The sequence below is a fragment of the Rhinoderma darwinii genome, chromosome 6 (assembly GCF_050947455.1).
Source record: "Rhinoderma darwinii isolate aRhiDar2 chromosome 6, aRhiDar2.hap1, whole genome shotgun sequence".
Taxonomy (NCBI): domain Eukaryota; kingdom Metazoa; phylum Chordata; class Amphibia; order Anura; family Rhinodermatidae; genus Rhinoderma; species Rhinoderma darwinii.
Genome location: NC_134692.1, coordinates 91,885,522 through 91,907,745, shown reverse-complemented (window position 1 = coordinate 91,907,745; position 22,224 = coordinate 91,885,522). Strand labels below are relative to the sequence as shown.

The 22,224-nt window shown below is 46.9% G+C and overlaps 1 protein-coding gene across 2 annotated transcripts in view; it reads right to left on the bottom strand.

The window, feature by feature from the left end:
* The window catches only part of LOC142656375 (hemoglobin subunit beta-3-like), a 39,483-nt gene extending 17,635 nt beyond the window's left edge, over window positions 1-21,848 (bottom strand). The window contains exon 1 of one of the 2 annotated variants that reach the window (XM_075831291.1): window positions 21,670-21,848. The gene's annotated coding sequence lies outside the window, so the exon portion shown is untranslated. Of the gene's footprint in view, window positions 1-17,262; window positions 17,432-21,669 lie in introns of those variants that run through there. The other variant, XM_075831292.1, reaches the window with a different exon arrangement.
* Between the last annotated feature and the right edge of the window lie 376 nt (window positions 21,849-22,224).

The following is a 22,224-nucleotide window of genomic DNA, read 5'->3' as shown; positions in this document are numbered from 1 at the left end:
TTCACACGAGCGCGTGCCTTTTGCGCACGCAAAAAACACGGCGTTATGCCTGCGCAAAATACATTTGACAGCTCCCTGCGGCAGCAGCATATGATGCGCGGCTGTGTGCTTTTTGCGCAGCCGCCATCATTATGACACTCCATTTGGATGTTTGTAAACAAAAAAGCACGTGGTGCTTTTCTGTTTTCATTCATCCTTTTCACAGCTGTTGCGCGAATCACGCTGTTCGCATGGAAGTGCTTCCGTGTGGCATGCATGGCTTTCACGCACCCATTGACTTCAATGGGTGCGTGATGCGCAAAAAACGCTCAAAGAACGGACATGTCATGACTTTTATGCAGCGGACTCACGCAGCATAAAAATCACGCACATGTCTGCACGGCCCCATAGACTAATATAGGTCCGTGCAACGCGCATGAAAATCACGCGCGTTGCACGGACGTATATCCCGTTCGTCTGAATAAGCCATAAGGGGAGATACAGACGGACGTTGCGTTTTTGCGCGCGCAAACAACGCTGCGTTTTGCGCGCGCAAAAACCATTTGACAGCTGCATGTGTCATCCGTGTATGATGCGCGGCTGCGTGATTTTCGCGCAGCCGCCATCATAGAGATGAGGCTAGTCGACGCCCGTCACTGTCCAAGGTGCTGAAAGAGCTAACTCTTTCAGCACACTCGACAGTGAATGCCGAACACAACATCGGAAACCTGTTGAAAAAAAAGAAAAAGTTCGTACTTACGAGAACTTCCCGGCCGTTGCCTTGGTGACGCGTCCTTGGTGACGCGCCTCTCGACATCGGGCCCCACCTCCCTGGATGACGCGCCAGTCCATGTGACCGCTGCAGCCTGTGCTTGGCCTGTGATTGGCTGGAGCTGTCACTTGGACTGAATTGTCATCCCGGGAGGTCAGACTGGAGGAAGACGCCGGGAGTTATCGGTAAGTCATAACTTTTTTTCTACAGGTTCATGTATATTGGGATCGGAAGTCACTGTCCATGGTGCTGAAACAGTTTAACTCTTTCAGCACCATGGACAGTGACTATCTCCTGACGTCGCGTACCGATAATTTTTTTGCCGGGTTCGGCCAAAACGAGTTCGGCCGAACCCGGTGAAGTTCGGTTCGCTTGTCCGGCTTCGCTCATCGCAAAGACACTCCGTTTGGATCTTCGGAAACAGAAAAGCACGTGGTGCTTTTCTGTTTACATTCATCCTTTTGACAGCTGGTGCGCTGTTTCAGTCGGTTCGCACGGAAGTGCTTCCGTGCAACCTGCGTGGTTTTCACGCACCCATTGACTTCAATGGGTGCGTGATGCGCGAAATACGCAGAGTTATTGAACCTGTCGCGCTTTTTGCGCAGCAGATAAACGCTGCGCAAAAAGCACGGATTGTCTGTACTGCCCCATAGACTTGTATTGGTCCATGCGTGCCGCGTGAAAACCACGCGGCCCGCACGGACCGAATACACGCTCGTGTGAATCCCCCCTTAGAGATAATATTTGTGTGGGAGAGCAACTTGATTATAAGGGTAGGAACACACAGGGCGGATACGTAAAACGACACAGTGTATACGTCCTGAGAACCGCAGGGAATTTCACCTGAAAAACAGCACCAAATTTTGGTGCAGTTTTTTTGGCAGAAAGACTTCAGAAATAAATTTTAAAAAAACTTCTTTCACTTATTAATGTGAGGCGCGAGGTGTGATGCTGAATTTAACCTCCATGTGCCTCACATTAATAGTAATTAACCCCATCATGTACCTCACACATTAACCCATTATGACTGAGAAACATGATGGGGTTAATTACTATTAATGTGTGGCAAATGGAGGTTAAATTCATCATCACACCTCGCGCCTCACATCAGAAAATGGAAGAACTTTTTTTTATTACTGTTGGCAAAGTATCATTTTGGTATTGAAATTGCAATACTACACGAAGTATCGGTATTGAAGTCCAAATTCAGGTGTCGTGACATCCCTACTACCTACAAAGGGGCTGTGTGGCATGACCTACAGGGGGCTGTGTGGCACGAAACTACAAGGGGGCTGTGTGGCACTACCTACAAGGGGGCTGTGTGGCACTACCTACAAGGGGGCTGTGTGGCACTACCTACAAGGGGGCTGTGTGGCACTACCTACAAGGGGGCTGTGTGGCACTACCTACAAGAGGGCTGTGTGGCACGAACTACAAGAGGGCTGTGTGGCACTACCTACAAGGGGGCTGTGTGGCACGACCTACAAGGGGGCTGTGTGGCACGACCTACAAGGGGCTGTGTGGTACTATCTACAGGGGGCATCTGTGAGTGGTGGGCTGATGGTCATTTTACTGTGAGTGGACGGGCTGATGGTCATTTTACTGTGAGTGGGGGGCTGATGGTAGTTTTACTGTGAGTGGGGGGCTGATGGTCGTTTTACTGTGAGTGGGGGGCTGATGGTCGTTTTACTGTGAGTGGGGGGCTGATGGTCATTTTAATGTGAGTGGGGGGCTGATGGTCATTTTACTGTGGGTCAGGGGCTGATGGTCATTTTACTGTGAGTGGTGTGCTGATGGTCATTTTACTGTGAGTGGGGGGCTGATGGTCATTTTACTGTGAGTGGGGGGCTGATGGTAATTTTACTGTGAGTGGTGTGCTGATGGTCATTTTACTGTGAGTGGACGGGCTGATGGTAGTTTTACTGTGAGTGGACAGGCTGATGGTAGTTTTACTGTGAGTGGACGGGCTGATGGTAGTTTTACTGTGAGTGGACAGGCTGATGGTCATTTTACTGTGAGTGGGGGCTGATGGTAGTTTTACTGTGAGTGGGCGCTGATGGTCATTTTACTGTGAGTGGGGGGCTGATGGTCATTTTACTGTGAGTGGGGGCTGATGGTAGTTTTACTGTGAGTGGGGGCTGATGGTTGTTTTACTGTGAGTGGGGGCTGATGGTAGTTTTACTGTGAGTGGGGGCTGATGGTAGTTTTACTGTGAGTGGGGGGCTGATGGTCATTTTACTGTGAGTGGGGGCTGATGGTAGTTTTACTGTGGGTGGGGGGCTGATGGTCATTTTAGGGTATGTTCACACGGCAGCGTCCATTACGGCTGAAATTACGGAGCCGTTTTCAGGAGAAAACGGCTCCGGAATTTCAGACGTAATGGCATGTGCAGGCGCTATTCGCTGCGTCCATTACGGACGTAATTGGAGCTGTTTTTCTATGGAGTCAAGGGAAAACGGCTCCAATTACGTCTCAAGAAGTGACAGGCTTTTCTTTGACGCGGGCGTCTCTTTTACGCGCCGTCTTTTGACAGCGGCGCGTAAAAAAATTGACCGTCGACACAGAATATCGTAAGACCCATTCAAATGAATGGGCAGATCTTTGCCGACGCTTTTGAGCCGCATTTTCGGACGTAATTCGGGGCTAAAACGCCCGAATTACGTCCGTAAATAGTGTGTGTGAACCCAGCCTCACTGTGAGTGGGGGGCTGATGGTCATTTTACTGTGAGTGGGGGGGGGGGGGGGCTGATGGTCTTCAAGTGGTTTCCACCTCTGACCTCCAATTGAAATTAATAGTAGGAAGAAAATAGCTTTGGCGCTCTTTTGGAGCTTTTTTTGCTGCGTGTTTTGCATTCGCTTCAACGGCTTAAAAGAAACCGGTAAAAAAAAACCATCAAATAACGCTGTCAATTCAAAAGCAGGTTTTTTCTGCCTTACAAAAAAACGCTGTGTGAACATACCCTAAGAATGTAGTGCTTATTTTTAGCTATTTTCTGTCTTTCTCTAAACAATTTTTGGTAGGGGGGCCCTGAGGAATTTTTTTTTTTCCAGGGGTGGCTCAAGTCCGAAAAGGTTGGGAAACTCTGTAACAGGCTACAGAGGCGCCTGCAGCCTATGAGGCGCAGGGACAGGATCCCTGCGCAGTCGGCGTGATGACATCTCTGGATCAAGCCGGCCTACGCAAGGATCCTGTCAGGTGGAGGTGGGGGGCGGCATGGCAGTGTCTACAAGGGGGAGGTAGGTGCTGTATGACACTGTTTACAATGGGCGGTGGGGGGCACTGTGTACAAGAGGGAGGTGGGGCTGTATGACACTACAAGGGGCAGATGGGGGCTGTTTGGCACTACAAGGGGCTAATGGGGGCTGTACAAGGGGCAGATGGGGGCTGTATGGCACTGTCTACAAGGAGGAGGTGGGGGATTATGGCACTGTCTACAGGGAGGCTGTACGGCACAATCTACAGGGGGCACTTTCTACTAGGGGGGCTGTGGGGGCATTATACTCTGTGGAGGACATCATACTGTGTAGGGGCACTACAGGGGGCAATATAATGTGTGTGGCACTTAGGGGGCATAACACTGTGTGGGCACAATTAGAGGACAAAATACTGTGTCCTTGAAGGCGTTATAATATATTACATTATTAAATATTATTATTATACTGTGTGTGGGGCACTAAAGGGGCATTACACTGTGTGGGGGCACTATATAGGGCATTATACTGTGGGGAGGAATTATGCTTTTTTATGGGGCATTTTTTTATAATGGCGTGGGGCGCCGAAAGATAATTTTGCACGGGGCGCCATCTACCCTAAGGCCGGCCCTGACTGGGCCCCATAGCAAACTTTTGACAGGGGCCCCCCCTCCCCTGGGTGTCACACAACCTCCCTTGTAGATAGTGCCTTTTTTACAGCCCCCCTGTAGATAACGCCATACAGCCCCCTTTGTAGATAGCGCCATACATCCCCCTGTAGATAGCACCATACATCCCCCTGTAGATAACGCCATACAGCCCTCTGTAGATAACGCCATACAGCCCCCTCTGAAGATAACGCCACACAGCCCCCCTGTAGATAACGCCATACAGTCCCCTGTAGATAACGCCATACAGCCCCCCTGTAGATAACGCCATACAGACCCCCCTGTAGATAACGCCATACAGCCCCCCTGTAGATTGCGCCATACAGATCCCCCTGTAGATAGCGCCATACAGCCGCCCAGTAGATAGCGCCATACAGCGCCCCTGTAGGTAACGCTATACAGCCCCCCTGTAGATAGCGCCATACAGCCCCCCTGTAGGTAATGCCATACAGCCCCCCTGTAGGTAACGCTATACAGCCCCCTCTGTAGGTAACGCTTTACAGCCCACCCTGTAGGTAACGCTATAAAGCCCCCCTGTAGGTAACGCGATACAGCCCCCCCTGTAGGTAACGCTATACAGCCCCCCTGTAGGTAATGCGATACAGCCCCCCTGTAGGTAACGCTATACACCCCCCCTGTAGGTAACGCTATACAGCCCCCCCTGTAGGTAACGCCATGCAGCCCCAACCCCCCAAAAAAATCCGATCTATAGTGTGTCCTACAAAAGACATGTATCCCCTATCCACAGGATAGGGGATACATGTGTGATCGCTGGCAGCAATAGGGAGAACGGGGGACCGAAAGTCCCCCAATGTTTTCCATGACTAACCTCTGACTTCCGGAGTCTACGCAGCTCAATAAAAATGAAAGGAGTGCTGGTCACGCATGCGCACAAGCGCGACCGGCGCTCCATTAATTTCTACGGAGCTGCCGACACAGACCCTGGAAGTCCGAGGTTTGTCATGGAGAACATTGGGGGACTTTCGGTCCCCCGTTCTCCCTATCGCTGCCAGCAATCACATATGTATCCCCTATCGTGTGGATAGGGGATACATGTCTTATGTAGGAACAACCCCTTTAATGGCAGAGCGGGGAGATACCTCCCTGCTCTGCCGTAGTGTTCAGTGGCGTCGCTCTGTAGCAGCCATAGCAGCTGCTAGCGGAGCATGTGGCCATGGTGGGGGCCCGTGCCGGTGGGCGACACTGGCCCTCTCATGCCGCGGACCCCGTAGCAGCCGCTACGGCTGCTACAGCGGTAGTTACGCTACTGCCTCAAACATTTTCCCCACGATGGATGTTAAGCTTACTGGTCTATAATTACCCGGGCAAGACCTAGAGCTCTTTTTGAAAATAGGCACCACATTTGCCCTGCGCCAGTCCCTTGGCACTATACCAGTCACTAGAGAATCTCTAAATATTATGAAGAGGGGGACAGAAATAACTGAGCTAAGCTCTTTAAGAACTGTAGGGTATAACCCATCTGGTCCCGGGGCCTTGTGTACATTTATTTTATTTAACCCCTTCGCACTCAGCGACGCACTGTTCCGTCGTGCTAAGTGCATCATTCGCGCTCAGCGCCGGAAGAGTACGTCGCAGGAGGAACGGCCATTTCGGACGTCTTACTGACACATACAGGAGCTGTGACAGCTGCTGTCTCGTACAGCAGTTGCCGCAGCTCATTCAGCTGGGACCGATCGCTGTGTCCCCGCTGATTAACCCCTTGGAAGCCGCATTCAATAGCGATCGACGCTTCTTAGGGGTTAAGCTACCATCGTCGGCCTGCTACACGATAGCGGCCGGCAATGGTGGCTATGGTAGCCGGACGCCTAAAATTGGCGTCCAGCTATGCCATCTACGGAAGCCTAGTTGGTCCTGACTAAGTCAGGATCCACTATGCTTGCTGTCAGTGAGTAGCTGACAGCTCTAAGGGTATGTGCACACGTAGTGACCAAAAACGTCTGAAAATACGGAGCTGTTTTCAAGGGAAAACAGCCCCTGATTTTCAGACGTTTTTTGAGCAACTCACGTTTTTCGCGGCATTTTTCGCGGGTTTTTTCGCAGTGTTTTTTACGTCCGTTTTTGGAGCTGTTTTCATTGGAGTCTATGAGAAAACGGCTCCAAAAACGTCCAAAGAAGTATCCTGCACTTCTTGACGAGGCTGTATTTTTACGTGTCGTCGTTTGACAGCTGTCAAACGACGACGCGTAAATGACAGGTTGTCTGCACTGTACGTCGGCAAACCCATTCAAATGAATGGGCAGATGTTTGCCGACGTATTGTAGCCCTATTTTCCGACGTAAAACGAGGCATAATACGCCTCGTTTACGTATGAAAATAGGTCGTGTGAACCCAGCCTAATACACTGCACTACGCACGTAGTGCAGTGTATTAGAAAAGCGATCAGGGCCTCCTGCCCTCAAGTACACTAGTGGGACAAAGTAATAAAGTTAAAAAAAGTTAAAAAAAAGTTGTGTAAAAATAAGAAAATAAAACTTTTAAAAGTAACAAAAGTAAAAATCCCCCCTTTCCCTTATCAGTCCTTTATTATTAATAAAAATAAATAAATAAACAAATAAACTATACATAATTGGAATCGCCGCGTCCGTAACGGCCTGAACTACAAAAGTATTTAGTTATTTATCCCGCGCGGTGAACGCCGTAAAAGAAAATAATAATAAACTATACCAGAATCACAATTTTTTGGTTGCTTCACTTCCCAAAAAATTTAATTAAGAGAGATCAAAAAGACGCATGTACCTAAAAATGGTTCTGATCGAAACTGCAGTTCGTTACGCAAAAAACAAGTCCTCGCATGGCTTTCTTGATGGAAAAAAAACCAACGTTCTGGCTCCTAGAACATGTTAACACAAAAAGTAAATGATTTTTAATAAAAAGTATTTTATTGTGCAAACGCCATAAGACATAAAAAAAACTATAAACATATGGTATCGCCGTAATCGTATCGCCACGCAGAATAAAGTGAATATGTCATTTATAGCGCGCGATGAACGCTGTAAAAAAAGTAGAATTGCTGTCTTTTAGTCACCACGACTCTTAAAAATAGAACAAAATCTGATCAAAAAGTCGCATGCACCCCATGAAAACTACAATGAATTCCTCAAGGGGTCTAGTTTCCATTTTTGGGGGGTTTCCACTGTTTTGGCACCACAAGACCTCTTCAAATGGTACCTAATAAAAAGGAGGCCTCATAATCCTCTAGGTGCTCCTTTGCTTCGGAGGCCAATGCTTCAGTTCATCATCACACTAGGGCCACATGTGGGATATTTCTCAAAACTGGAGATTCTGGGCAATAAGTATTGAGTTGCGTTTCTCGGGTAAAACCTTCTGTTTTACAGAAAAAAATGGAATAATCAGGATTTTCTGACAAAAAAATGAAATATGTAAATTTCACCTCTAATTTTCTTTAAATTCCGGAAAACGAAGACACCTATTAGACCATTTCAGTGCCCGGTTTTATAAAAGCATACACTCCCGAGAATTGTATGTCTATTGATGAGTCCTTGGTACATTTTAAAGGGAGGCTTCAATTCCGCCAGTACCTGCCGAGTAAGAGGGCAAGGTATGGCATGAAGATGTATAAGCTGTGCGAGAGTGCATCAGGGTATACCTAAAATTTAGGATATATGAAGGGAAGGACACCAGTGTTCAGCCCCCATAATGCTCCCCCTTACTGGGAATTAACGCAAAAATTATATGAGATTTGGTGCACCCACTGCTGGACCAGGGTTACCACCTCTACCTGGATAATTTTTATACCAGCATCCCACTCTTCAAGTGCCTTGCTTCCACAAGTACTGCGGCATGCGGCACTGCAAGAAGAAATCTGAGAGGCCTCCCTAAGACACTGCTTGGGCAAACACTCAGAAGGGGTGAGAGCAGGGCACATTCTAGCAGCAACATATTGTGTAGCAAGGACAAGAGAGATGTCCTTGTATTGACAACAATACCTGGCCACACCAGTACCCACGTACCTATACGAGGTACCAGTACAGAGACCCCCAAACCAGACTGCAGCCTGGACTACAATAGGTACATGGGAGGAGTGGACTTGTCAGATCAAGTCCTGAAGCCCTACAGTGCCATGCGGTGTGGTATAAGAAGCTGGCCGTGCACATCATATAGATGGCATTCTACAATGTGTACGAGCTACGTCGATGTGCAGACCAGATGGGAACTTTCCTGGAATTTCAAGAGGTGGTTATCAAGAACCTAATCTTTAGGGACCAAGAAGGGGGGGGCACCCAGTACTTCTGGAAGCGAGGCCACACGCATCGTACCAGGGCAACACTTTCCAGGAGAAGTTCCCAAAACTGGCAAGAAGGGAAAAAGTCAAAAGAGGTGCAAAGTCTGCTATAAGAAGGGGATATGAAAGGACACAATACATCAATGTAACACGTGTCCCGAAAAACCAGGGCTCTGTATGAAAGTGTTTTAAAATTTATCATACATCCCTTGATTTTCAATCTACCCCAGTTTTACTTACCCTGATGCACTCCGCACAGCTTATCCCCCTCATCTTTCCCCTCTGATCCCTGCTGCGTGCCCAGGCAGCTGTTAACAGCCACATGTGGGGTATTGCCATACCCGGGGGAACCCACATTACAGTTTATGGGATGTATGTCTCCGCTGGCACATGCTGGGCACAATATATCAGACACCGACATGGCATATGTGTATAGAAAATTGCAAATCTCACTCTGCACCATCTGCTGCGCGTTATCTTTTACACAATACCTGTGGGGTCAAAATGCTCACTACACCTCTAGATGAATGCCTTAAGGGGTGCAGTTTTTGAAACGGGGTCACTTCTCAGGGGTTTCAACTGTTTCAACTGTACCGCTACCTCAGGGGCTTCTACATACATGACTTAGCACCAGAAAATCCCCAGTAGGCTAAATGGTGGTCCTTTCCTTCTGAGCCCTCCCATGGGCCCAAACGGTAGTTTATCACCACAAATGGGGTATTGTCGCACTCAAGACAAATTGGGCAACAAAATGGGGCATTTTGTTCCCTGTGAAAATAAGAAATTTTGATCAAAAATGACATCTTGTTGGAAAAAAATGTCATTTTTTTAATTTCACAGCCCAATTCAAATACGCTCTGTGAAAAAACTGTGCGGTCAAAATGGTAACAACAACAATAAATGAATTCCTTGAGGGGTGCAGTTTCCAAAATGGGGTCTCTTTTGGGTGATTCCTACTGTTTTGGCACCTCAACAACTCTTCAAATCTTGCATGATGCCTAAAATATATTCTTATAGGAAAAAAAAAAAAAGAGGCCCCAAAATGCACTAGGTACTTCTTTGCTTCTGGGGCTTGTGTTTTAGTCCACGTGCATACTAGAGCCACATATGTGGGACATTTCTAAAAACTGAAGAATCTGGACAATACATATTTAGTAGTGTTTCTCTGGTAAAACCTTCTGTGTTACAGAAAAAAAATAGAATAAAATTGAAATTCAGCAAGAAAAATGAAATTTGCAAATTTCACCTCCATTTTGCTTTAATTCCTGTGAAATTCCTAAAGGGTTAAAAAAAACTTTCTAAATGCTGTTTTGAATACTTTGAAGGGTCTAGTTTTTAAAATGGGGTGTTTTATGGGGGTTTCTAATACATAGGCCCCTCAAAGCCACTTCAGAACTGAACAGGTACCTTAAAAAACGGCTTTTGAAATTTTCATAAAAATATCAGAAATTGCTGTTTATGTTCTAAGCCTTGTAACGTCCAAGAAAAATAAAAAAATGTTAAAAAAACGATGACAATCTGAAGTAGACTTATGGGAAATGTGAACTAGTAACTATTTTGGGTAGTATAACCATCTGTTTTACAAGCAGATGCATTTAAATTCAGAAAAATTCTATTTTTTCAACATTTTCTCTAAATTTGGCAATTTTTCACAAATAAACAGTGAATACAGCGACCAAATTTTACCACTAACATAAAGCCCAATGTCTCATGAGAAAACAATCTGAGAATCGCTTGGCTAGGTTTAAGCTTTTTGACGTTATTACCACATAACGTGAAACATGTCAGATTTGAAAAATGGGCTCTGAGCCTTAAGGCCCAAACTAGGCTGCGTTAATTTAGCTCGGACCATATCTACAGTATATTGTGCTTTAGTTAACATAACAGAAGAGATATTTACCACTAATGTTTCTGTAGATAGTCCATCTTGCGAAGAGACTTTTTTGTCCGAGTCATCATTGATTTGGGCAACCTGGGTTGTTTGGGGTTTACGTTTTCTGAAATTAAATCGTGAAGTTTGCAGATGGCTAGCATGGCGACCAGAGGCCAAGTAATGGCCTCCGTGTCTGCCATGTACGGAAGCCTATCAGGACCAGCCTCCTGATAGACTTCCTGTCAGAGTGACAGGACGTCACTGCCGTTCGCCATGCACACTGTCAGTGACAATGTGCATCGGGAATCGGGACGTCAGCTGTCCCCGACAGCTGACACTCTACTGTTGCTGATCAGCGGCTCATCACCCCTGATTTCAGCAATTAACCCATTAAATGCGGCGCTCGATTGCGTTTGCCGCATTTAGGGGGTTTGTAGCACATCAGCAGTCCCCATGCAATCGTGGGGGTTGCTGATGCTTGTGATGGCATCCGGAGGCCAGATAACGGCCTCCGGGTATTCCATGTCTGGGAGCCTATGAGGACCAGTCTTATGAGTTATGGCTCTCAGAATATAGTGACACAGAAAATAAATAATTTTATAAAGAAGTGATTTTATTGTGCAAATGCTGCAAAACATTAAAAAAAATATAAATATACATATAAATATACATAGTGCATTATGAACGCCGTAAGAAATACAGAATTTAAAATGCCAAAATCACTGTATTTTGGTCACCAAAACTCTAAATAAAATGTAATAAAATGTGACCAAAAAGTTGTATTGTACCAAAAAATGGTACCAAAAAAAACTATAGCTCGTCCCGCCAAAAATAAGCCCTGTGTTGATACAAAACAATATTTTCAAAGTTGTCGTTTTTACCGCATGGTGAAAGTGGTAAAAATGAAACCCAAAAAGCAATGGAGGAATCACAGTTTTTTCCAATTTCACTCCGCAAAGAATTTTATTTTCGTTTTCCCAGTAGATTATATGGTTTTTTAAATGGTGTCAATAGAAACTACAACTCTTCTAAAAAATAAGCTCTCACACCACTCTATTGATGGAAAAATAAAAAAGTTATGGCGTTTGGAAGGCGGAGAGTGAAAAACTAAAATGGAAAAGCAAAAAAGGATCAGTCCTGCAAAGGTTAATTCATTTCTATAAAGAAAAACAATTATTACCACATGTGGGGTATTGTGATACTCGGGAGAGATTGCCTTACAAATTTAGGGCGACTTTTTCTTCTTTATCCCTTGTGAAAATGATAAAATTCAGCATTTTAGTGGACAAAAATGTTGATATTCATATTCAGGGCCTAATTCTACTAAATTCTGCAAATTCCTGTGTGGCATAAATGCACACTATACCCCTAGAAAAATTCCTTGAGGGGTGTAGTTTCCCAAATGGGGTAACTTTTGGGGTGTTTCCACTGTTTTGGCACCAGAAGACCTCTTCAAACCCGACATGGTGCCTAAAATATAATCTAAATCCTGTAGGTGCTCTTTTGCTTCTGAGGCCAGTGCTTCAGTCCATTAGGACACTAGGGCCACATGTGGGATATTACTAAAAACTGCAGAACCTGGTCAATAAATATCGAGTTGCGTTTCTCTGGCAAAACCTTCTGTGTTACAGATTTTTTTTTATTACAAATTAATTTCAGCAAAAAAAAGAAATTTGTAAATCTCCCCTCTACTTTGCTTTATTTCCTGTGAAACGCCTAAAGGGTTAAGAAACTTTCTGAATGCTATTTTGAATACTTTGAGGGGTGCAGTTTTTAAAATGGGGTGATTTATTGGGGGATTCTAATATATAAGGCCCTCAAAGCCACTTCAGAGCTAAACTGGTACCTGTAAAAATAGCCTTTTGAAATTTTCTTGAAAATGTGAGAAATTGCTGCTAAAGTTCTAAGCCTTGTAACGTCCTAGAAAAATAAAAGGACGTTCAAAAAACGATGGAAAACATAAAGTAGACATATGGGAAATGGTAACTAGTGAATATTCTGTGTGGTATTACTATCTGTTTTACAAGCAGATACATTTAAATTTAGAAAAATTACAACTTTTGCAATTTTTCTCAAAATTTTGATGTTTTTCACGAATAAATATTGAATTTATCGACCAAGTTTTTCCACTATCATAAAGTACAATATTGCAGCCCACACACATTTTATTCTTGTATCCTTTATGTTTTACAAGTTGTCACTTACGTCATGTGAAAATAAAATATATTTTTTTATCAAAAAACGGGTCTGGAGTGAACGAAAATCTCGCTACACGGAAGCGCCCGAAACAAGGAGCTTTTTTCTATATCTCGAAAAACTATATAAAGTACAATATGTCACGAGAAAACAATCTCAGAATCGCTTGGATAGGTAAAAGCATTCCCAAGTTATTGCCACATAAATTGACACGTCAGATTTGAAAAAATCAGCTGTGCCACAAGGCCAAAACAGGCTGCGTCCTGAAGGGGTTAATCATGTTATTTCATAGTTAACTAGCTTTTATACCCGGCGTTGCTCGGGAGGTTGACTTACGGTATAGATAGAGTAAAAGCTCACTATTTAAATACCTCTCAGTATGAATTTTATTGCTACCTCTCGATATGAATTTAATTGCTAGAGAGTGTAAATAATTTTATTGAAAACAAAAAAGTAATGAAATGAAGCAATATATTCATTACAGATTTATATAGTGTTGATTTAGGACTGCATGTTTCTAATCCAACGTTTTCTTGTAAACAATGTTTTTTGTCTTTTGATCCGGTGCCAAGATGTAGAGATTCTTTCCAGTGCTGACTCTGGAGCAAGCAACATATATAGTTGCCCATGGGAAAAACAGGGACTTTGAAGGTGTATTCCTGCCACTTTCAGGGATTGACCTTGAGCCTTGTTAAGGGTATGTTCACACGGCCTATTTACGGACGTAATTCGGGCGTTTTTGCCCCGAATTACGTCTGAAAAGCGCCTCAATAGCGCTGACAAACATCTGCCCATTGAAAGCAATGGGCAGACGTTTGTCTGTTCACACGAGGCGTATATTTACGCGCCGCTGTCAAATGACGGCGCGTAAATAGACGCCCGCGTAGAAGAAGTGACCTGTCACTTTGGCCGTAATTGGAGCCGCTATTCATTGACTCCAATGAATAGCAGCGCTAATTACGGCCGTAATTGACGCGGCGTTCAAGCGCCTGCACATGTCGGTTTCAGCCGTACCGGCATGTGCAGGCGCTTGAACGCCGCGTCAATTACGGCCGTAATTAGCGCTGCTATTCATTGGAGTCAATGAATAGCGGCTCCAATTACGGCCAAAGAAGTGACAGGTCACTTCTTCTACGCGGGCGTCTATTTACGCGCCGTCATTTGACAGCGGCGCGTAAATATACGCCTCGTGTGAACAGACAAACGTCTGCCCATTGCTTTCAATGGGCAGATGTTTGTCAGCGCTATTGAGGCGCTATTTTCGGGCGTAATTCGGGGCAAAAACGCCCGATTTACGTCCGTAAATAGGCCGTGTGAACATACCCTTATAGTCATTGTGAAGGCTAGGCGTACTGGGAACTGTTGCCGCTTGAACTCGAAAGGAACATCATTTGGAGCGAGGGGAATGCGAGGAATAAAAACAACTTCCCCCTTGGCACATCCTGTTAGTATGGTGGCCTCGATGACGTGATCCATCAACTTCTTGACACACAGCCTTGTCCCATTGCAAAGTTTCAGAGCGTCAATGTTTCTCAACAGCATGATAGGTGAGCCAACCTACAACATCAATCGATGGGCAGGTAAGCCAGGCGGCTCGAGAGAGCTGAGAGATTCGGTCAGATAGTACACCGCCTGATCGGGGTCAATAACTGAGTCGGTGGACTTGTACAGCTTTTTCTTGACCTGGCACAGTCATTTGAATTTGCTGATTGATGGCATTGACAGAATCATTCTTTGGAGCCAGTATTGCCAGTTGACATAACCATTCATGATCTCTGTAGTTGAAGGCGATGTTGAGAAAGACACTGTTTGTAAGCTCTTCCACTGACTTGAGAAAATATTCGAAATGATCATGGAAGCTGATCAGATCCATCCCATTGTCAACTTGAACATCTCCATTCCCCAGATTGAGTAATCTGCTGGCAAACTCACCAGCTGTGGCATCTCCATGCAGATGAACTCGCATATTGGTAGTCAGACTCATCTTCTTCACATGTGTAATGGCGGGGGGTAGGGAGACGGACAAGTGAGCCCTAATCTACCCGCCACTCTGTCCCTGCCTACTTGCAATGACCCGCCCTAGGCGACGGGGTACAACTGGGCGGCGGTCCCTGCGCTCAGTAAGTGCACGACAAACACGACAAACATACAAAGGAACACAAGCAAGGAAAAGGGCCAGTTGCCCACGGCAACACCGTGAGCAACCAGAGTGGTGAACGAGCCGAGTCAAGCCAGGAGTGTGCGAGGTACAAAACGAAGAGCAGAAGAGTAGTCGGTAAGCCAGGGTCTGTATGGAGCAGGATCAAAAATAGCAGGAGCTGTAGCTGGGCCAGGAAACCACAAGAAAAGAATCACAAGCACGGAGGGACAGGAAGGGCAGGCTTAAATAGACCGAGGGCGGGAGCTAGCTGAGTCTGGCCAGGTTACGATAAGCTCTCCCACTCCTAAGCCTGCCAGCCACAGTGGTGGAAGCAGGAGTCAGTCTCAGGGATGTAGCCTCAGGTGCTGACTGATTAATTCTGGGAGTTAACCCCGAAGCTGTGCCTGGCAGATCCTTTACACATGCCTCCACAACACCGACTGCTTTAAGCAAGCTTTTAATTCCTCTGCTGGTGTTCCCTTTGGAACAATAGGCAACGTCTGACGGAAATCACCGGCCAACACCAAGACGACACCTCCCATGACTGTATTGTTTCCATGCATGTCCTTCAGAGTTCGATCCAGAGCTTCAAGCGCCAACTTGTGTGCCATCGTGCATTCATTCCAGACAATCATCAAACATTTTTGCAGGACATTTGCCACACAAGTAACTTTGCTGATGTTACAAACAGGAGACACATCTCGAGTCAAGTTGAGCGGTAATTTGAACGCTGAATGGGCAGTTCTACCACCATCAAGCAATGTTGCCGCAATGCCTGAGGAAGCAACAGCCAGAGCAAACGTCTTTCCTGTTCCGCCAGGAGCATCCAAGAAGACAATACCACTGGTGTATTTCACAACCATGTCCAAGATCTGATTGTATTCCGTCGTTTGGTCAGCAACCAAAAGAGGTTCATTCGTTGCAAGATAAGTCTCCAGAGCACTCATGTCATAGCTTGTTTCTCTAAGCAATTCCCGTCGAAGTCTTTCCTCGTTGTTCCTTTCCGTCGCAGGAAGTCCCAGTTGCTCAAGTCTCTTTCCATCATTAGGGTCTTTTCTTCAAGTAGGATCAATGACATGTTTAACATTTGCGGAGTATAGCTGTCCAATTGGAGTCCCCGGGTTTTGCCGTCGTGCTTGCAGAAGAACATCCTCCGAGAGGTGCTCTTTGTACTTTTCCCACAGTTCAAGTGGCTTAGATGATCCACACGTTGTGAGTATGACAGCAAATAGGTTTCGTAAGCTTGCTGGTAATTAGCAGGTTGCTGCTTCCTCTAAAGTCTTGTACCAATGAGAATCACTCTCAAGTAGTTCCCTTTCTTGACATGCTTGCCTTTGACTGTGACAAGACGGCTGCCATCACCATAGTAACAAGCACAGCACATTGAGCCGCATTTATCAAAATTGTTTAATAGAAAAATATATCCTGTGGCCCATAGCAACCAATCAAAGCTCAGCTTTCATTTTTTTTCCCACTGCGCTGGAAATATGAAAGCTGCACTGTGATTGGTTGCTATAGTCAACAAATCCGTTTTTTCTATTAGACAGTTGTGTTAAATGAGGTTGAATCTTCTCCCATAAGTTCCAAGATGTCTGCCATTGAAACCAGCACAACACATTGTTCTCATATAAGGCACAAAATGGCTGGTATCACCATAGCAACCAGCACAATGCATTCTTCTGACATAAGACCCAAGATGGCTGCTATCACCAAGTAACCATAGTAAACTTCACAACATAGTCTTCTCATATAAACTGCAGTGGCTCTCATTATGAGACATATATAACATTGTAATTTTCAGTAAACACTAACATTGAAAGTCTAATTTATATCAATAACCAAAAGAATTGTCTGTAACATGGATATAAAAATGAACATTATAATGGCTTGTGTCCATAATAAATCTTGAGACATTTCCATTACAGAGACGTCCCGTTACTGCACAGAGCGTTAGTGTGTGGATGAACAAATAGGTTATAATCTCACATATACCCCTCCCCCGTACTATTTATCATTACCAATCAACCCAAATCCTTAGTAGCAAAGCAGCCCCCTTTCTGCCTGAAAACACAAATTTGCATAAACACCACCTTTCCGAACCCGGCTTGCTGGACTGTCTCCCACAAAACGGGGTTGTTGGCAAATATACCAAAATACACACCCTACCTATATACATACCTCCCAACCATCCCGATTCCGGCGGGACAGTCCCGGTTTCTCACCGCTGTCCCGTCGTCCCACCCGGTCTTCAAAATGTCCCACTGGGCGCTGCATCAAAACAGCTGATCGCTGCTGACTGAAGCAGCGATCAGAAGAAGGCAGGAGTCTTGCGGCTGTGTTCTCCCTGGGATCGATGCCGGCCCGGGAGTGGACCAGTCCAGTCACCTGACCAGTCACCTGACCTGTCATCTGAACTCACCGGTCAGGTGACTGTACTGGTCCACTCCCGGGCTGGCATGTACACCAGTGAGAACGCCGCTGCAAGACTCCTGCCTTCTGACGGTGAGTGAAAGCAGAGTGCATGTGAGGAGGAGGGTCTTTTTTTGCTCCCTGAAGGAGTCGGAATCCCCAATTGGGGATTCCACTACAGGAGAAGTGAGTGACTACACTGTCCATATATGGACACAGCGACGTCACTCACTTCTGAAGCGGAATCCCCGACCCCATGGCCGGGGATTCCTCTACAGGAGAAGTGAGTGACTACACTGTCCATATATGGACACAGCGACGTCACTCCCTTCTGAAGCGGAATCCCCGACCCCATGGCCAGGGATTCCTCTACAGGAGAAGTGAGTGACTACACTGTCCATATATGGACACAGCGACGTCACTCACTTCTAAAGTGGAATCCCCGACCCCATGGCCGGGGATTCCTCTACAGGAGAAGTGAGTGACTACACTGTCCATATATGGACACAGCGACGTCACTCCCTTCTGAAGCGGAATCCCCGACCCCATGGCCGGGGATTCCTCTAGAGGAGAAGTGAGTGACTACACTGTCCATATATGGACACAGCGACGTCACTCACTTCTGAAGCGGAATCCCCGACCCCATGGCCGGGGATTCCGCTACAGGAGAAGTGAGTGACTACACTGTCCATATATGGACACAGCGACGTCACTCACTTCTGAAGCGGAATCCCCGACCCCATGGCCGGGGATTCCGCTACAGGAGAAGTGAGTGACTACACTGTCCATATATGGACACAGCGACGTCACTCCCTTCTGAAGCGGAATCCCCGACCCCATGGCCAGGGATTCCTCTACAGGAGAAGTGAGTGACTACACTGTCCATATATGGACACAGCGACGTCACTCACTTCTAAAGTGGAATCCCCGACCCCATGGCCGGGGATTCCTCTACAGGAGAAGTGAGTGACTACACTGTCCATATATGGACACAGCGACGTCACTCCCTTCTGAAGCGGAATCCCCGACCCCATGGCCGGGGATTCCTCTAGAGGAGAAGTGAGTGACTACACTGTCCATATATGGACACAGCGACGTCACTCACTTCTGAAGCGGAATCCCCGACCCCATGGCCGGGGATTCCGCTACAGGAGAAGTGAGTGACTACACTGTCCATATATGGACACAGCGACGTCACTCACTTCTGAAGCGGAATCCCCGACCCCATGGCCGGGGATTCCTCTACAGGAGAAGTGAGTGACTACACTGTCCATATATGGACACAGCGACGTCACTCACTTCTAAAGTGGAATCCCCGACCCCATGGCCGGGGATTCCTCTACAGGAGAAGTGAGTGACTACACTGTCCATATATGGACACAGCGACGTCACTCCCTTCTGAAGCGGAATCCCCGACCCCATGGCCGGGGATTCCTCTAGAGGAGAAGTGAGTGACTACACTGTACATATATGGACACAGCGACGTCACTCACTTCTGAAGCGGAATCCCCGACCCCATGGCCGGGGATTCCGCTACAGGAGAAGTGAGTGACTACACTGTCCATATATGGACACAGCGACGTCACTCACTTCTGAAGCGGAATCCCCGACCCCATGGCCGGGGATTCCGCTACAGGAGAAGTGAGTGACTACACTGTCCATATATGGACACAGGGACGTCACTCACTTCTGAAGCGGAATCCCGACCCCATGAGCAGGGATTCCGCTACAGGAGAAGGGAGTGACTACACTGTCCATATATGGACACAGCGACGTCACTCACTTCTGAAGCGGAATCCCGACCCCTTGGGCGGGGATTCCGCTACAGGAGAAGGGAGTGACTACACTGTCCATATATGGACACAGTAACGTCACTCACTTCTGAAGCGGAATCCCCGACCCTGTGGCTGGGAATTCCTCTCCAGGAGAAGTAAGTGACTACTCTGTCCATATATGGCATTACCTGCAGGGGGCTGGGTGGCATTACCTACAGGGGGCTGGGTGGCATTACCTGCAGGTGGCTTGGTGGCATTGCCTACAGGGGACTGGGTGGCATTACCTACCAGGGGGTTGTGGCATTATCTATAGAGGGCTGTGTGTGGCAACAAATTTAAATGAAATTCATCCGATTTTAACACGGACAGGGAAGAAAACGGATGCAAAACGGGTCAAAATCGGCCGTTAGAAACGGCAACACGGCCCGGAACGGAATCGGAATGGATGCAAAACAGCCGTTTTTATCGGCCGACACTCGGACCCTGTCGTGTGAATAAGGCCTAAGGGGCTGTGTGTTGCGCTACCTACAGGGGGGCTGTGTATGGGGCTATCTACAGGGGGCTGTGTCTGGAGCTATCTACAGGGGGGCTGTATCTGGAGCTATCTACAGGGGGGCTGTATCTGGAGCTATCTACAGGGGGGCTGTATCTGGAACTATCTACAGGGGGGCTGTGTGTGGCACTATGTACAGGGGGCTGTATCTGGAGCTATCTAAAGGGGGGCTGTATCTGGAGCTATCTACAGGGGGCTGTATCTGGAGCTATCTACAGGGGGCTGTATCTGGAACTATCTACAGGGGGCTGTATCTGGAACTATCTACAGGGCGTCTGTGTCTGGCGCTATGTACAGGGGGGCTGTATCTGGAGCTATCTACAGGGGGCTGTATCTGGAGCTATCTACAGGTGGGCTGTATCTGGAACTATCTACAGGGCGGCTGTGTCTGGCGCTATGTACAGGGGGCTGTGTGTGGAGCAATCTACAGGGGGCTGTATCTGGCGCTATGTACAGGGGGGCTGTGTGTGGAGCAATCTACAGGGGGGCTCTGGTGGATGATTTTTCCATTGACCGGTAGCAGATTTATGCCTTATTCACACGACAGGGTCCCGCCCGAGCCCAAGTGTCGGCCGATGAAATTGGCCGTTTTTCCCGGCCGGTTTGCATTCGTTTTGCATCCGTTCCGGGCCGGGCATATCTGGACAGTGACATCAGGTTAAACTCCTGAAGTGGAATCCCCATGTGGCCGGTGATTCCACTTCAGCTAAAGCCCCTGTCGTCTGTGTCCATTTATGGACACTGAACGTTACTGGCTTCGCCTGGTGTGGAATTCCCGGTCACAGAGTGTTCGGGGATTCCGCTTCAGGGGTTTCCCCTGATGTCACTGCCCAGATATGGACAGAGACATCAAGCGCTCTGTCCAGGAGCGGAATCCCTGAACACATGGGGAATTCGCTCCTTCAGGGAGCTAAAGTGGGGCTAGCACATAGCAGAGCAGGGAGATACCTCCCTGCTCTGCTATAGTGGCATCGCTACAGTAGTAGCAGCCGCAGCAGCAGCAGCTGCTAGCGGCGCCATCGGCCATGGAAGGTGTCGCCGGGCCAGGGCGCTTTTAAAACAAGCAGGGGAAGGGAGCCAGCGCCCCTTCCACCTGCTGTACACCCCTGCCACACAGTGTATCTCCAGCGTACAGCCATTTGTCCGAATGGCATCAACTCCTCCTCCTCCTCACATACACTCTGCGCTGTGAGGAGGGAGCAAGCGACGGAATACATGGCCATCACTCGGGACACATTCCGGTGATGGCCGTGTATTACCCGGCCCCATAGACTTCTATAGGAGCCGGGCGGCCGGGTAAACGGACGAAAAAAGGACATGTCCCATTTTTTGACGGCCAGGTTTCCCGGGCCGTCAAAAAATCGGTCGTGTGAATAGCCCCATTAGGGGTCTATTGTTCCTACTGCAGCCAGATGACAGCCGATTTATGAACAGCCGTCACCCGGCCGGGAAACCCTGTCGTGTGAATAAGGGCTTACACAACTGGAAAAAAAAAATCCCCATCATGTAACTCTGCGACCTGTCAATTGAAAAGTCGTCCACCACAGGGTCTCCCTCTTGACTTTCATTGTTCTCAGCCTTTTGTACTGCAGCTGCTGCCGCCGTGATGAGCAAATGTTATACCCAAGACATGAAAAGTAACACAAAGACGATATAACCGGATCCATAATATCTGTGATATCCAGACAGTCTAGAGATCCGCAGTGACAATGCGCGCATGTTATTTGCAGAAGGATCTGGCCGCGGTTTGATATGTTGATGCCGGATATTGGGCGTGGTTAGGGGCGTGGCTTAAAATGTCCCTCTTTTCCGAATTCAAAAGTTGGGAGGTATGCTATATATACTAACCTTTATCCAGTATAGTTGGACTGTGATGTTTCCCATGTTATATGTAGGAAGTTGTTCTGATCATGTCCCAGGAAAACACAGCAGAGATGGCTTCTCTTTGTAGCAGGAGATGGAGTACGGTCTTGTGAGGAATATTGTGCGTCCTCTCCTGGATGTTGAGTCTGGTGGCAGCAGGCGGTGTATTAGATGTGTGTCTGGTCTCTGAATAATGTACCGGGAGGCAGATTATGATGTCAGCAGCAGCAGTGTGACATCACTCTGGTTGTTACATCCATACCAGCAGCCAATCAGGTAAGCTTTTATAATTTCCAAAGCTGGTATTAAAAATACAAGCAGCGATCTGATTTGTTGTTATGGCTTTCAGATTTAAAATAAAATAAAAATCGGGCTTCAAACAAACTTTCGAATATATATAATAGATATTAAAAAACTGACCTGAAACTCAAAGCACTGGGACATAAAGGACTTGTTTCCATCTGTTCTTGCTAACCTTTAGGGTATGTTCACACGGCTTATTTTCGGACGTTTTTCGGGTCGTAAACAGCCGAAAAATCG